Source organism: Myotis myotis, unplaced genomic scaffold, assembly GCF_014108235.1.
Source record: "Myotis myotis isolate mMyoMyo1 unplaced genomic scaffold, mMyoMyo1.p scaffold_m19_p_35, whole genome shotgun sequence".
Lineage (NCBI taxonomy): Eukaryota > Metazoa > Chordata > Mammalia > Chiroptera > Vespertilionidae > Myotis > Myotis myotis.
The window spans coordinates 1,202,607-1,215,045 of NW_023416341.1; positions in this window are offsets into that span (position 1 = coordinate 1,202,607).

Here is a 12,439-nt window from a genome sequence, read left to right on the forward strand (position 1 = left end):
CCACACTGTACCCCACACTGCAGTCCACACTGCAGCTCATACCATACCCCACACTGCACCCACACTGCACCCACACTGCACCCCACACTGCAGCCCACACTGCAGCTCATACCATACCCCACACTGCACCCACACTGCAGCCCACACTGCACCCCACACTGCAGCCCATACCATACCCCACACTGCAGCCCACACTGCAGCACACACTGCAGCACACACTGCAGCCCATACCATACCCCATACTGCAGCCACACTGCAGCACGCCCAACACTGCAGCCCACACTGCAGCCCAAACTGTGCACCACACTGCAGCCCATACTGCACACCACACTGCAGCCCAAACTGTGCACCACACTGCAGCCCATACTGCACACCACACTGCAGCCCAAACTGTGCACCACACTGCAGCCCATACTGCACACCACACTGCAGCCCAAACTGTGCACCACACTGCAGCCCATACTGCACACCACACTGCAGCCCAAACTGTGCACCACACTGCAGCCCATACTGCACTCCACACTGCAGCCCAAACTGTGCACCACACTGCAGCCCACACTGCAGCCCACACTGCAGCCCACACTGCAGCCCACACTGCAGCCATACCCCACACTGCAGCCACACTGCACACAACACTGCAGCCCCCACTGCAGCCCCCACTGCAGCCATACCCCACACTGCAGCCCACACTGCACACAACACTGCAGCCCCCACTGCAGCCCCCACTGCAGCCATACCCCACACTGCAGCCCACACTGCAGCCAACACTGCAGCCCACACTGCACACAACACTGCAGCCCCCACTGCAGCCCCCACTGCAGCCATACCCCACACTGCAGCCACACTGCACTGGTTGTGTAAAGATCAGCACAATGAAGACACACGGGACAGCCACAGACAAGACTGCGTTAGTCAGGGTGGTGCTCTGGAATCAGCCTGTGTATCTTCGGCTGTTAGACGGCAGGTGGCTCTTGGCCCCCGACAGGCTGCGGGCAGCACCAGGATTAGCTGGTGACGATGCCTTGTGCAGGGCTCAGGACTACGCCGGGGCCACGGCATGCGCCCGGGTTCTCTGACGGGAGCACTGGCGTTGCCATTGTTTGGAGGCGAGCATTCTAGCAGGTGTTTTAGTTTGCCACTCCCCAGTGCTGTATGATGCGGAGCTTCCTTTGGATGCTTTTTACTGTCTCAGCACCTTCTTTGACAAGGTGTCTCTCAGGCCTTCGCCCATTTTAACGGGCTGCTTGTTTTAGTTCTTTGCCAGGCGCCTGCTTTGCAGATATGGCTGTCTTTTGGTTCTCTGGACAAGGTCTTTCCCAGGTTAGGAGTTTGTTAATTCTACAAAGGCCACGGTGTTAATCTTTTTCTTTTATGACTCGGCTTATGGTGTTGTGTGTTAAAACGTATCACCAGACCCTGGGTCATGTAGAACTTCTTGTATGTTTGCTTCTTGATAGTTTTGCATTTTAAATTTGCCTATGGACAATTTGGTGTGCATTTTGGTGTAAGCTGTAAAGTTTGTGTTAGCGTTCATTTTAGTCCATTTGGTTTCCAATTACATTTTCCTTACCTCATGTGGGAGGAGTCATGGGATATTTGGCTTCATTTCCGTTTGCATTTCCGAAGTGTAAGGGGTTCCCCAGGGCGGCCCCGGAGTCTGCCTTCCCTGCGCTGTGCGAGCTAGGAGTGTTTTGCGTTGCTCTGCCGCCACTGGCCGGCAGGGGGCGCCAGAGCCCACCTTTTTGACCTGGGGGCGCTAGTGCATTCTTGCCCCTGGACTTGGCTTCTGCAAGCTGAGGCGAGTGGGGCGCCTCAGGATGTTGGGGGGAACCACGAATGGTCCTCAGGGCCGGCTGGGGAGCGCCAGTGAGGGAGGAAGAGGCGAGGAGAAGCTTCCTGTGCGGGAGGAATGCTCAGGGGGCGAGGGGCGTGCGGGTCTTCCATGACTCAGCAGAGGAAGGGCTTGCTGTGGAAAACCGTGGCGTTTCAGGGGGTTTTTTGTGCGGCGTAAGGTAGCGTCCAGGGTTGTTCTTTTGCACGTGGCTGGCCAGGGCCCCAGCGCCATTCCTGGGCTCTCCGCTCGGCTCCGTTGACCCGTGGGTCTGTTTTTATGCGATGCCACGCTGGTCCGGTGGCTCTAGCTTTGCGATACAGTTTGGCGTCCGGGAGCGTGATGCCTCCTGCGCTTCTCTCTCTCGAGATCGAGATCGCGTAATGTTAGGATTCTTCTATTTCTGTGAACGTGAGGCAGTAAGAAGCTAGGGGAATTCCTTGACAAGTGGAATAGGGAAATCTGAGGCAAAATAATTAAACAAGGCCAAACAATTTGAGCAGTTTACAGCCAGCTAATGGATCCCAAGGTGTTATCTTCCCCAAACAAGGACAGTTAGGAGCCAATGGCGTGCACATTCCGGACCGTGGGGAGCGGACCGGCCTCGGTCCCGGCCCCTATTCAGCGATGTTCTTTGAAAATAAAAACGCACTAGAAAACAGCCTCTGACCCTGCTGTACGCGCACTCTGATGAGTCAGCGCATTGCAGGGCACCGGGAAGCTGGTGGATATTAAACGGCGGCCCTCCCTGCGATGCCCACTGGCCAGAGAAAGAGAAAAGCCTCAGGGCGAAGGCCTCGCTCTCGCTGGAGCACACCCAGGCCTGTGTCTCTGCTCTCTTTTTCCTAAACTCTAAGGGTCCCCACGAGACTTGCAACCCGGGGAGCAGCGGGCAGTGCAGCTCACCCCGTGCCTACCCCCTGCACCCGTCTCCAAGGCCCCCTTCTCTCTCTCTCTCCCCGGTGGCTTTTTGTAACTTACCCCCCTCCGTTGTTTCACTGTCCCCACCTTTAATAGACGTGCTCTCAAAATCACCGGGACTCGTGTTGTGAAATCTGTCCTGAACAAAGTCCAGAGCCCAAAGCGACCCCACCCGGTAACAAAAATGCCATTGGGCCCTAACCGGTTTGGCTCAGTGGATAGAGCGTCAGCCTGTGGACTCAAGGGTCCCGAGTTCGATTCCGGTCAAGGGCATGTACCTTGGTTGTGGGCACATCCCCAGTAGGAGGTGTGCAGGAGGCAGCTGGTCGATGTTTCTCTCTCATCGATGTTTCTAACTCTCCATCCCTCTCCCTTCCTCTCTGTAAAAAATCAATAAAATGTATTTTAAAAAAATAAATATATTTCAACACATGTACCATGTGAAGTACACAGTTCGATGGAATTAGCTATATTTACATTGTTAGGCAAATATCATCAACACCATACACCTTCAGAACTTTTTTTGTTTTTCTTTAAAACTCCGTATCCATTAAACACTAACTCCCCCTGCCGCCTCCCCCAGCCTTGACAACCCCACACTCCTTTCTGTCTCTGGACTTGATCTCTCCAGATACCTCAGATAAGTGGAGTCATATCATATCTGTCTTTCTGTGATTGACTTATTCGCCTTACCATAGTGACGTCGCTGTCCATCCAGGTTGCACCAGGTGTCAGAATTGCCCCAGTTTTAACAAAGATAATATTCCATTGTGTATCTAACACATTTTGTTTAGTGGACACCGGGGTTGTTTGGCTATCTATACTTATAATAGGGTAATATGCAAATTGGTCGGGATGCCGTCACAATGACCGATCAGCAGGAGGGCGGGGCAGCGAGCTACGTGTGGCGGAGAGCTACGAGCAGTGGTGGGCAGGGCGGCCAGCCGAGGCCAGTGGCAGTGAGCTACTCACGCACAGATTCGTGTGCAGGGCCACTAGTCGTGTATAACGCTTCTGTGAAAACGGGTGGATGATATCTGTGCCAGTCCCTGGTTTCAAATCTTCTGGGCATGTCCCCTGGAGTGGAATCGCTGGGTCATACATTAATTCTGTGCGTAAGGTTTTGAGGAACTGCCCTCCTGTTTTCCACAGCGGCTGCCCCCTTTTACTTTATTCCTCTGTACGGCAGGATACTAGTTCAGTTTGTGGATTTATCACCTTTTGTTTCTTCATTCACCCACTGATGGACATTTGAGTTGTTTCTGCCTTTTGGCTGCTGTGAAATTCATGTGAATGTTTTTGTTTGAACACCCTTTTCAGTTCTGGGGGGGACAATATTTAGGGGTGGAGTTATTGAACCATAAGGTATTTTTTTAAGGAAATGCCGAACTATTGTACACATAGGCTGCACCAGTTGACACTGCACAAGCAATGTTTAAGGGTTCTTGGTCATTGCCGTTCTAGGGAGTGTGAAGGGCTATCACATTGTGGGTTTCGTCTGCATTTCATCATGATTAGTGACGCTTAACATCTTCTAATGTGCGTGCTGACCATTTGTATGTCTTCTCAGGAGAAGGGCCTATTCAAGTGCATCTTTAAAATTCAGCTTTTTGACTTTTTTTTATGAGTTGTAAAAGTTCTTTGCATATTCTGGGTATCAGGTATATAATGTACAAATAAGCCTTCCATTCTGTGGGCTGTCTTTTCAGTTTCTGGGTAGCTTCCTTTGAGACACAGAGGTGTTTCATCCTGAGGAAACCTCGCTGTCTGACGATGGGGCAGAGGAACAACGGCCACCGTATGAGAAGGTATCTTCAGACCCAAGGATGAAGGCACCTTCATGGACTGGACCAGAACTTATTATAGTGCAGTTTACTTACGGGAAGATTGGGTGGGAGTGGAACAGCTGGTTCTGTGAAGATTATTCTCCACTAACAGACTCCTGTTACAGTACTTAAAAATTATATATATATATATATATATTACCTCAGATAAATGGAAGTAGGACTGTGAGCTACAGGAGGGCGGGGCAGCGAGCTACGGGCAGCGGAGAGCTGTGAGTGGCGTGGGGCAGCCAGCTGAGGCAAGTGGCAGTGAGCTACTTTATTTATTTTTTTATTTTATATATATATAAATACATATACATATATATTTCAGAGAGGAAGGGAGAGGGGAAGAGAGATAGAAACATCAGTGATGAGAGAGAAACATTGATCAGCTGCCTCCTGCATGCCCCACACTGAGGATCGAGCCCGAAACCCAGGCATGTGCCCTGACCGGGAATCAAACCATAACCTCCTGGTTCATAGGTCGATCCTCAACCTCTGAGCCACATTGGCTGGGCTGCAGTCCTTTTTTTAAAAATAGCATAGCTTGGGTACTAATGTCTGACAGGACAAAGGGACGAAGAATGCAGTAGTGCCGGGGCCATGCCTCCTGGTCGTCGTGTGACCGATAATTGTTTATAATCAATACTATCACCAGTTTGATATTCACCCTGGTTGTCATGCCATTCCAGCTGTTACTAACAAAAATACTTATGGCCACATTTTCGGGAACACGGATAATCAACGAGAACGCCTTGCTAAGCTTGCTAAGGACAGTGAGGTTGACCAAAGGTCACAGCACGAAAGGACACGAAGGCGGAGATGGCTTTTGTTCACATCGACACCTGCACACCCCAGACATCTTGGTGGCCACACAATCTGATCGCCCATCTTCCTCAGAGTCCTTGGGCCAGATAGCGGGAGGTGGGCTGCATACTTATCCTCCAAGGCCCGAGTCTTCCCCGAGTAGCCGCGTCCCCTTCCCCCGGGAGAGAAGCGAGCCAGTGGCCAGAGGCATCAGTGAAGGAAGGAAGCCCGGTCAACCTTGTCTGTAGCGTTTGGCATTTGGGCTAAGAGGTCAGTCACGTTACACTCACAAGAGCGGATGTCGGGACGACATTCTGGCTTCATGACAGCCCAGGGCCCAGGCTGGGCTGCAGGGAGAGGCGATAAAGCCGTTCCCCTTTGCAAAGCCAGGTTTTCCACTCAGGCAGCTCCTTGGCAGCAGGAAATGCTCTGTTTAGAATCATATGCCAGTTGCCGAGAACTCAGCCAGGGCGTGGGTGTCTAGCTTGGCACTGATACCGGCGTCCTGGGGAAGAAAGTGGAAACCGGCCCTTCCCGTGAGACTGTGAGCCGCCGAGACTTCACTTATTTTTTATTTAATAAGAAAAAATTTAAATTGATTGTTTGATTTGAGAGAGAGAGAGAGAGAGAGAGAGAGAGAGAGAGAGAGAAAGAGAGAGATATCACTTTGTTGTCCCACCTATTTCTGCACTCACTGGTTGATTCTTGTATGTGCCCCGACCAGGGATTGAACCCACAACCTTGACATATCAGGACGATGCTCTAACCAACTACTAGGCCATCTCTCCAGGCTCCCACTGAGACTTCAGAGCAGGTAAGTTTGGGGGGTTCTCATACATGTGAGTGCATCCTTAGGGAGACACGGCCATAAATACATGTGTGTCACATATGTAGACCCCTTCTTTGGGTGCCGGAAAGGCACCTGCCTTTAAAGATTTGTTCTCCCTTCCTGTCCAATCAGGGTCTAAAACTTTACACATGATCGTTATTGTTAATCCTCCACCAAGGATATTTTTCCCATTGATTTTTAGAGAGAGTGGAAGGGAGGGAGGGAGGAGGGAGAGGAAGAGAGAGAAACATTCATGTGAGAGAGACACATCAATTGGTTGTCTCCTGCACTCACCCCAGCTCCAAACCAGGGCCTGGGATTGAACCTGCAACCCAGGTATGTGCCCTCGATGGGGACTCGAACCCGCGAGCATTCACGGCTCGGGCCGATGCTCCCACCACTGAACCACACGGGCCAGGGCCCCGGTGACGTTTTTCCATCTGGTCATAGGTAATCTTAAGTAGCTTAGTTATTGCTCATCCTTATCATAGAATCTAGGTTTCACTTCTGAGTTTCCCGGCCCATCCTCCTCCTCTTCCTGCCCCACTGTTACCTGTGCCAGGTGGGAGGCGGGGGAGGAGGAGGGAGGTAAGGCACCAGGCAGTGTGTGGGTCTCGACTTTGGGCCAGTCGTTTCCCTCTGTGGGCCTGTCACCTCATCACAGACTCCCTGGCTGCGAAGCCCTTTGCCCTCCACTACGCATGGGACTCCACCTCAGGTCTGCGGCACCCCAAACCTTCACGTTCCTCAGAACAGGCAAACAGAGGCACAGCGCCCGCGGGGCTTCTAGGAGAGGCGCGGGCACAGGTCAAGGAGCTCTGTCCTCACCTGAGGGCTTCTCATACAGGTAGGGTGGTCGGTGAGCCGTTTCCTGGCAGTGGTGGAGGGTCTGAAGATGGATCCTTCTTTGGCAGTGTTGGTGGTGAAACTGGATCTCGGTTCTTTTAAAAAATGTATTTTTGTTGATTTCAGAGAGGAAGGGAGAGGGAGAGGGAGATAGAAACATCAATGATGAGAGAGAATCATCTATTGGAGGCCTCCTGCCTGCGCCCCGACCAGGGCCGGGGATTGAGCCTGCAACCGATGGACCTCGGTTCCTGAGTTCAGCAAAGAAAGATCCAGAGCCCAGAACTCAAATGATAAGAACGAGTTTATCTGGAAGTCACAGAGGTGGGAGGAGTGAGCCGCAGAAGAAATGGGCTCAGGATACACGTTACAGAAGCAAAGGAAGGGCCCTGGGAGCTTGGGAGAGGGCAGGGAGAGGTTGCAGCCTGAGGGTGAGGAGAGGGGCCGGCAGGCACAGGGGTGCCCCGGGGAGGGCAGTGGGTGGGAGCCACCCCAGGGCCCCTGGCCAGGTGTGTGGTTAGTCCGCGCTCTCCACACGGAGCGCACACAGCCAGGCTGCCAGCGGCACACCCGTCCGCGCCACCCCACGTGCCGTGGGCAGTGAGGACCGTGGGAGAGTCAGTGCGACGCCCACCTGGATCCGAGACTTGCCTTTCGGTAAGGTCGGAATTGCAGGAGGGACATTAGCGCTGGCCCTGGGGTCAGACTGCTCAGGTTCTCACGGGCAGCCTGTCCCCCCGCTGTCCCAGCAGACACTGCAGGGGCCCGTCCCAGGCACCCCCTCCACGCGGGCACGGGCAATGCAGACCCAGCGCCCAGGTTGATGGTGCATTTCTGCTTAAGTGGCAGTTCAGGGAGGGAGGGATTCCCCACACTCCAGTGCTGGTTCCCAGGAAGAGACATAAGGGCGATAAGACACAGGCCCTGCAGGCACGTGGCGGGGGAGGGCCTCCCCTGCAGTCATGACAATAGCAGTAGTTTATCCTTATTCATCACACGTGTGCAGCCTGTGGGCCTGGGCCGGCCGTACATCGCCCAGGGGGTGAGGGACCGGGGCTATTTGCAGTCTGAGTGGGCAGCACAGACCGTGCCCAGCAGCCAATTGCAGCCAGGGCCTTTTAGTACTGGCCAGTGCCTGTAGCCCAGTGGTTCTCAACCTTCCTCGTGCCGCGACCCTTTGATACAGTTCCTCATGTTGTGGTGACCCCCAACCATAAAATTATTTTCGTTGCTACTTCATAACTGTAATTTTGCTACTGTTATGAATCGTCATGTAAATATCTGATATGCAGGATGTATTTTCATTGTTACACATTGAACATAATGAAAGCATAGCGATGAATCACAAAAACAACATGTAATTATATATGTGTTTTCCGATGGTCTTAGGCGACCCCTGTGAAAGGGTCGTTCGACCCCCAAAGGGGTCACGACCCACAGGTTGAGAACCGCTGCCATAGTCATACACCGGGCATCTGGCCGGATTCCAGCAGGGTCCGCGGGAGCCACGCTAGCTGGCCGGGGCAGTCCTCGCTCTCTGGCAGGAAGAATCCAATCCAACCGGGGGAGTGGCCAGTCCGAGCCCTAGTCTAGTGTCCCCTCCCCTGGTCTGCCATCTCAGGAGCTCGGAAGAGTAGTGGGGCCTGAAGCGGGCCTGGAAGACATTGGCCCCAGCGTGGCATGTAACTAACTCACTGCCCGAAGGACGGTGGGAAGAGCTCTGCACAGCAGCAAATATGCGAGCCGTTTCCGCGGGCAGAGCCTCGGGTGGCCTCGAAGCAGGCCTTGTGAATAACCCTTCTAGCCACCTCCCGACGGGCTGCGACCGGCTGGACGCTGGGAAGAGGCCGCACCTGCAGGAGAGCTGTGTTCATGGCCGATGGCTGCTGTCCCACTGGGTGCAGCTAATACTGGCCTCTCTGCAATGGGGGCCGAGAGCTAAGGGGCGTCGGCTCCTTTTGCGTGTTATTGTTGTTGCCATTGTGTCCAGCCTGGCGTCCCTGACACATCTACTCAGATGGCAACTCCACCTGAGATCCCAAGAGCCTTAATCTGTTCAACAGCACATTTGCTTTCTCAGAGGCAGCCTGCGACTCGGTATCGTCCCACATATGCCTATGCCCCTTCTTTAAAAATAATATATATTATTGATTTCAGAGAGGAAGGGAGAGGGAGAGAGAGAGAGAGAGATAGAAACATCAATGATGACAGAGAATCATTGATCGGCTGCCTCCTGCATGCCCCCCACTGGGGATTGAGCCTGCAAATTGGGCATGTGCCCGTGACCGGAATCAAACCCAGGACCCTTTAGTCTGCAGGCGGATGCTCTATCCACTGAGCCAAACTGGCTGGGGCCATATGTCCCTTCTTATCTAGGTGCTATAGGGGGTGAAGGCACCGCACTAAATGGGGTATAAAATTTACCAATACCCCAGAGTTCCCACACGAGCCCTGCCTCCTTCACGTTTCTGGGTATGGGGGAGGCGTGTACTTTGTCTCAGCCTCAGAGACAACGTAGGCCTTACCCAACCCCACAACGCCCCAAACTTTACTGCGGTGCCTGGGCCTTGAGCTCTCCTGGATCACCACATCCTCTCCGCCGGAGGCCGGCCAGGAAGCCTGCAGGGGGCTCCGCACCCGGGGCACATCTTCACAGGATACGGGACAGCAATGAATGAGCCCGTTTCACAGCATTCGGGAAGGAAGACAGAGGCAGGCTCTGAGCCACTGCCGCACGGTGTACGGTGGGCCAGGTAAGTATATGCCAAGTGGGAAACACATTTTCTTTGCTTAAAAACATTTTTATTGACTTTATTGGGGTCCATCTCTAGGATCCATCTTTGAGGTCTGCTGTCCAGTGTCCAGCTCCAGGATCTGGCTCTGGGGGCCAGGTTCAGGGTACTGGTTCTGGCGTCTGAGTTAGGGTAAGTAGTAGGGATTAAGGAAAGGGATGGGGTAAAGATTGGGAGGTTAGAAAAGGATTTAGGTTTAAGGTTTAGGATTTTGACATTTGGGATTAGGGTTAGGAGGTAAGGATTAGGGGTTTGGGGCAGCAGTTTAGGGGTAGGGGTTAGAGTTTATGGTTATTGTTATGGCTTAGGGTTAGGGATTAGGGGTGGAGTTAGGGTTTAGGGCTGGGGTTGGAGTTAGGGTTGGGGTATGGGGCTTGGGGTTAAAGGTTAGGGGGTTAGGGTTTAGGGTATAGGGTTAGGGTTTTGGATTAGGGTTGGGGTTAGGGTTCAGGGTTAGAATTTATGTGGAAATATTTCTGGCTGAAGAATTGTGCAGTCATTCGCTGATGAATGACTTCCATCTGGAATACACTTTGTCAGTAATTTAGGAAGCCATGCGGATTTATTTTTAGGAAACAAACTACTTTTTGGACCCATCACATCTGCTAGGTCAAATCCCCCTTTCGCCTGGGAGTCCTGAGCCGTAACTTCACAGAACACTCGCAGGAATTAATAAACACTTGCATCCCGCTCTCCTCACGCAAAGCCTTATGAGAGCGGAGGAACCAAGGTTTCCATTAGCTCCAGCTCCAGAAGGCCCAGCGTGTCTGCCTTCACTCAGCCCTCACAGCAGCAGCACGAAGGGGATCACGTATTCTGGGGTTTGGTCCTGGCCGGTGTGGATCAATGGTTAGAGCCTCAGCCTATGCACCAAAGGGTCATGGGTTCAAAACCCGGTCAAGGGCACATACCTGGTTTGCAGGTTCCTTCCCCTGGGAGGCAACCAATGAATGTGTCTCTCTCACCTCGATCTCTCTCTCTCTCTCCCTCTCCCTCCCACACACTCTAGAAAGCAATAGAAAAAATATCCTCAGGTGAGGTTTAAAAAAAAACACCTAAGAAAATATTCTGGGGTTTGGACTTTTTCCTTTCCTTATCCAGAGATAGTTCAAAGAGATGCTTTTCTTTTTAAAATATATTTTTATTGATTTCAGAGAGGAAGGAAGATGGTGCAGAGATAGAAACATCCATGATGATAGAGAATCACTGATTAGCTGCCTCCTGCACTCCTCCTAGTGGGGATCGAGCCCACAACCTGGGCATGTGCCCAAACCAGGAATCGAACCAGAACCTCCTGGTTCAAAGGCTGACGCTCAACCACTGAGCCAAGCCAGCTGGGTCAATGAGCTGCTGCTCATTAGGGCCTTTGGCAAGCTGCCAACAGCGTCTTTTGGGGGCTGCTGTGAGCTGCATGATGTAGAACGGTGGCTTTGCCCCTCATCCCATACATACCCTACTGAACCTTCAATCACATTAGAAAAATAGCAGGTGAGTTGCCTGTCGTTAAAGGGCTTGGACTAAACAGAGGTCACACATACAGTGGGGCCTTGACTTACGAGTTTAATTCGTTCCAAGACCAAGCTCATTAAGGAGCTCGTTAACTCAAATTACTCTATCAACTCAATGCAAAAAAATCAGCTGAGAGACAGCTGCTATCTCAAAAAACTCGTTAGTTGGGACACTCATAAGTCAAGGCCCCACTGTATCAGCAACCTGCGCTCTCTGTTAAAGGGTATCCTGACACGTTTGGCGTTATTTGGAGTTCTTCTAAGGAGAGAACCAGACAAGCCTCCTGCCCACCCTGCGTGTACTAGTAAGATCAGTGGAGTCACAGCAGTTCTTCGTGCTCGTGGGTAACACTGAGACAGGTCTGTGCCTACTGGGAATTGAACATTTACGTTAGCAGTTACTTCCTGCTCTGGAGAGCGTCAGCCTGTCTTGGATGACGTTGACACAGAAGCACCGCTAAAGTGAAAAGACAGGCGATAGGGAGGGAGATGCTTTAAGGCTGTCCAGGGTGCAGGACGCTACTTGGCTGGGACTCTCTTCCGCGCCTCTGCTGTGGTCGGGCTGCACTTCCTCACCGCTTGGTGGTCTCGGCGCAGTTGCTGGCTCCTCAGGAGGCTTGGGCTGCTGAGGGCGGAAGCAGAGTGCCCTCGGTGCTTGTGGCCCAGGTGGCACAGCTTCACGCCCTTTGCATTCTGGGAGTTAAACTGCTTCACAGGCCCAGGGCAGACGCGGGGGGAGGGCTGCACAGGACTGTGAACCAGGGAGATGGTTCATGCGGGGCCATCCTTGGGACCAGCTACCGTGGAGGACATACCTGCCCTTGGCCTTCCTACCCCCAGGCTCCTTGTGAGGAATGTGGGGAGGCGTGGGTAAAGCTGGAGGAAAAACAAGGGGAGAGCTGTGGTCCAGGCCTTGCATGCCAGCCTGGAGAGTAAACTTCTAAAGCATAAATGCTGCATGGACTTTGAGGATGGCGCTGGTGGGAGGAGTGACAGAGGTCTTCCTCTCCGTGGGCCTCTTTCCGGATTTTCCCTGCATGTCTTACCGGCCAGACCCAAATCACCTCGCCACCCCGTGC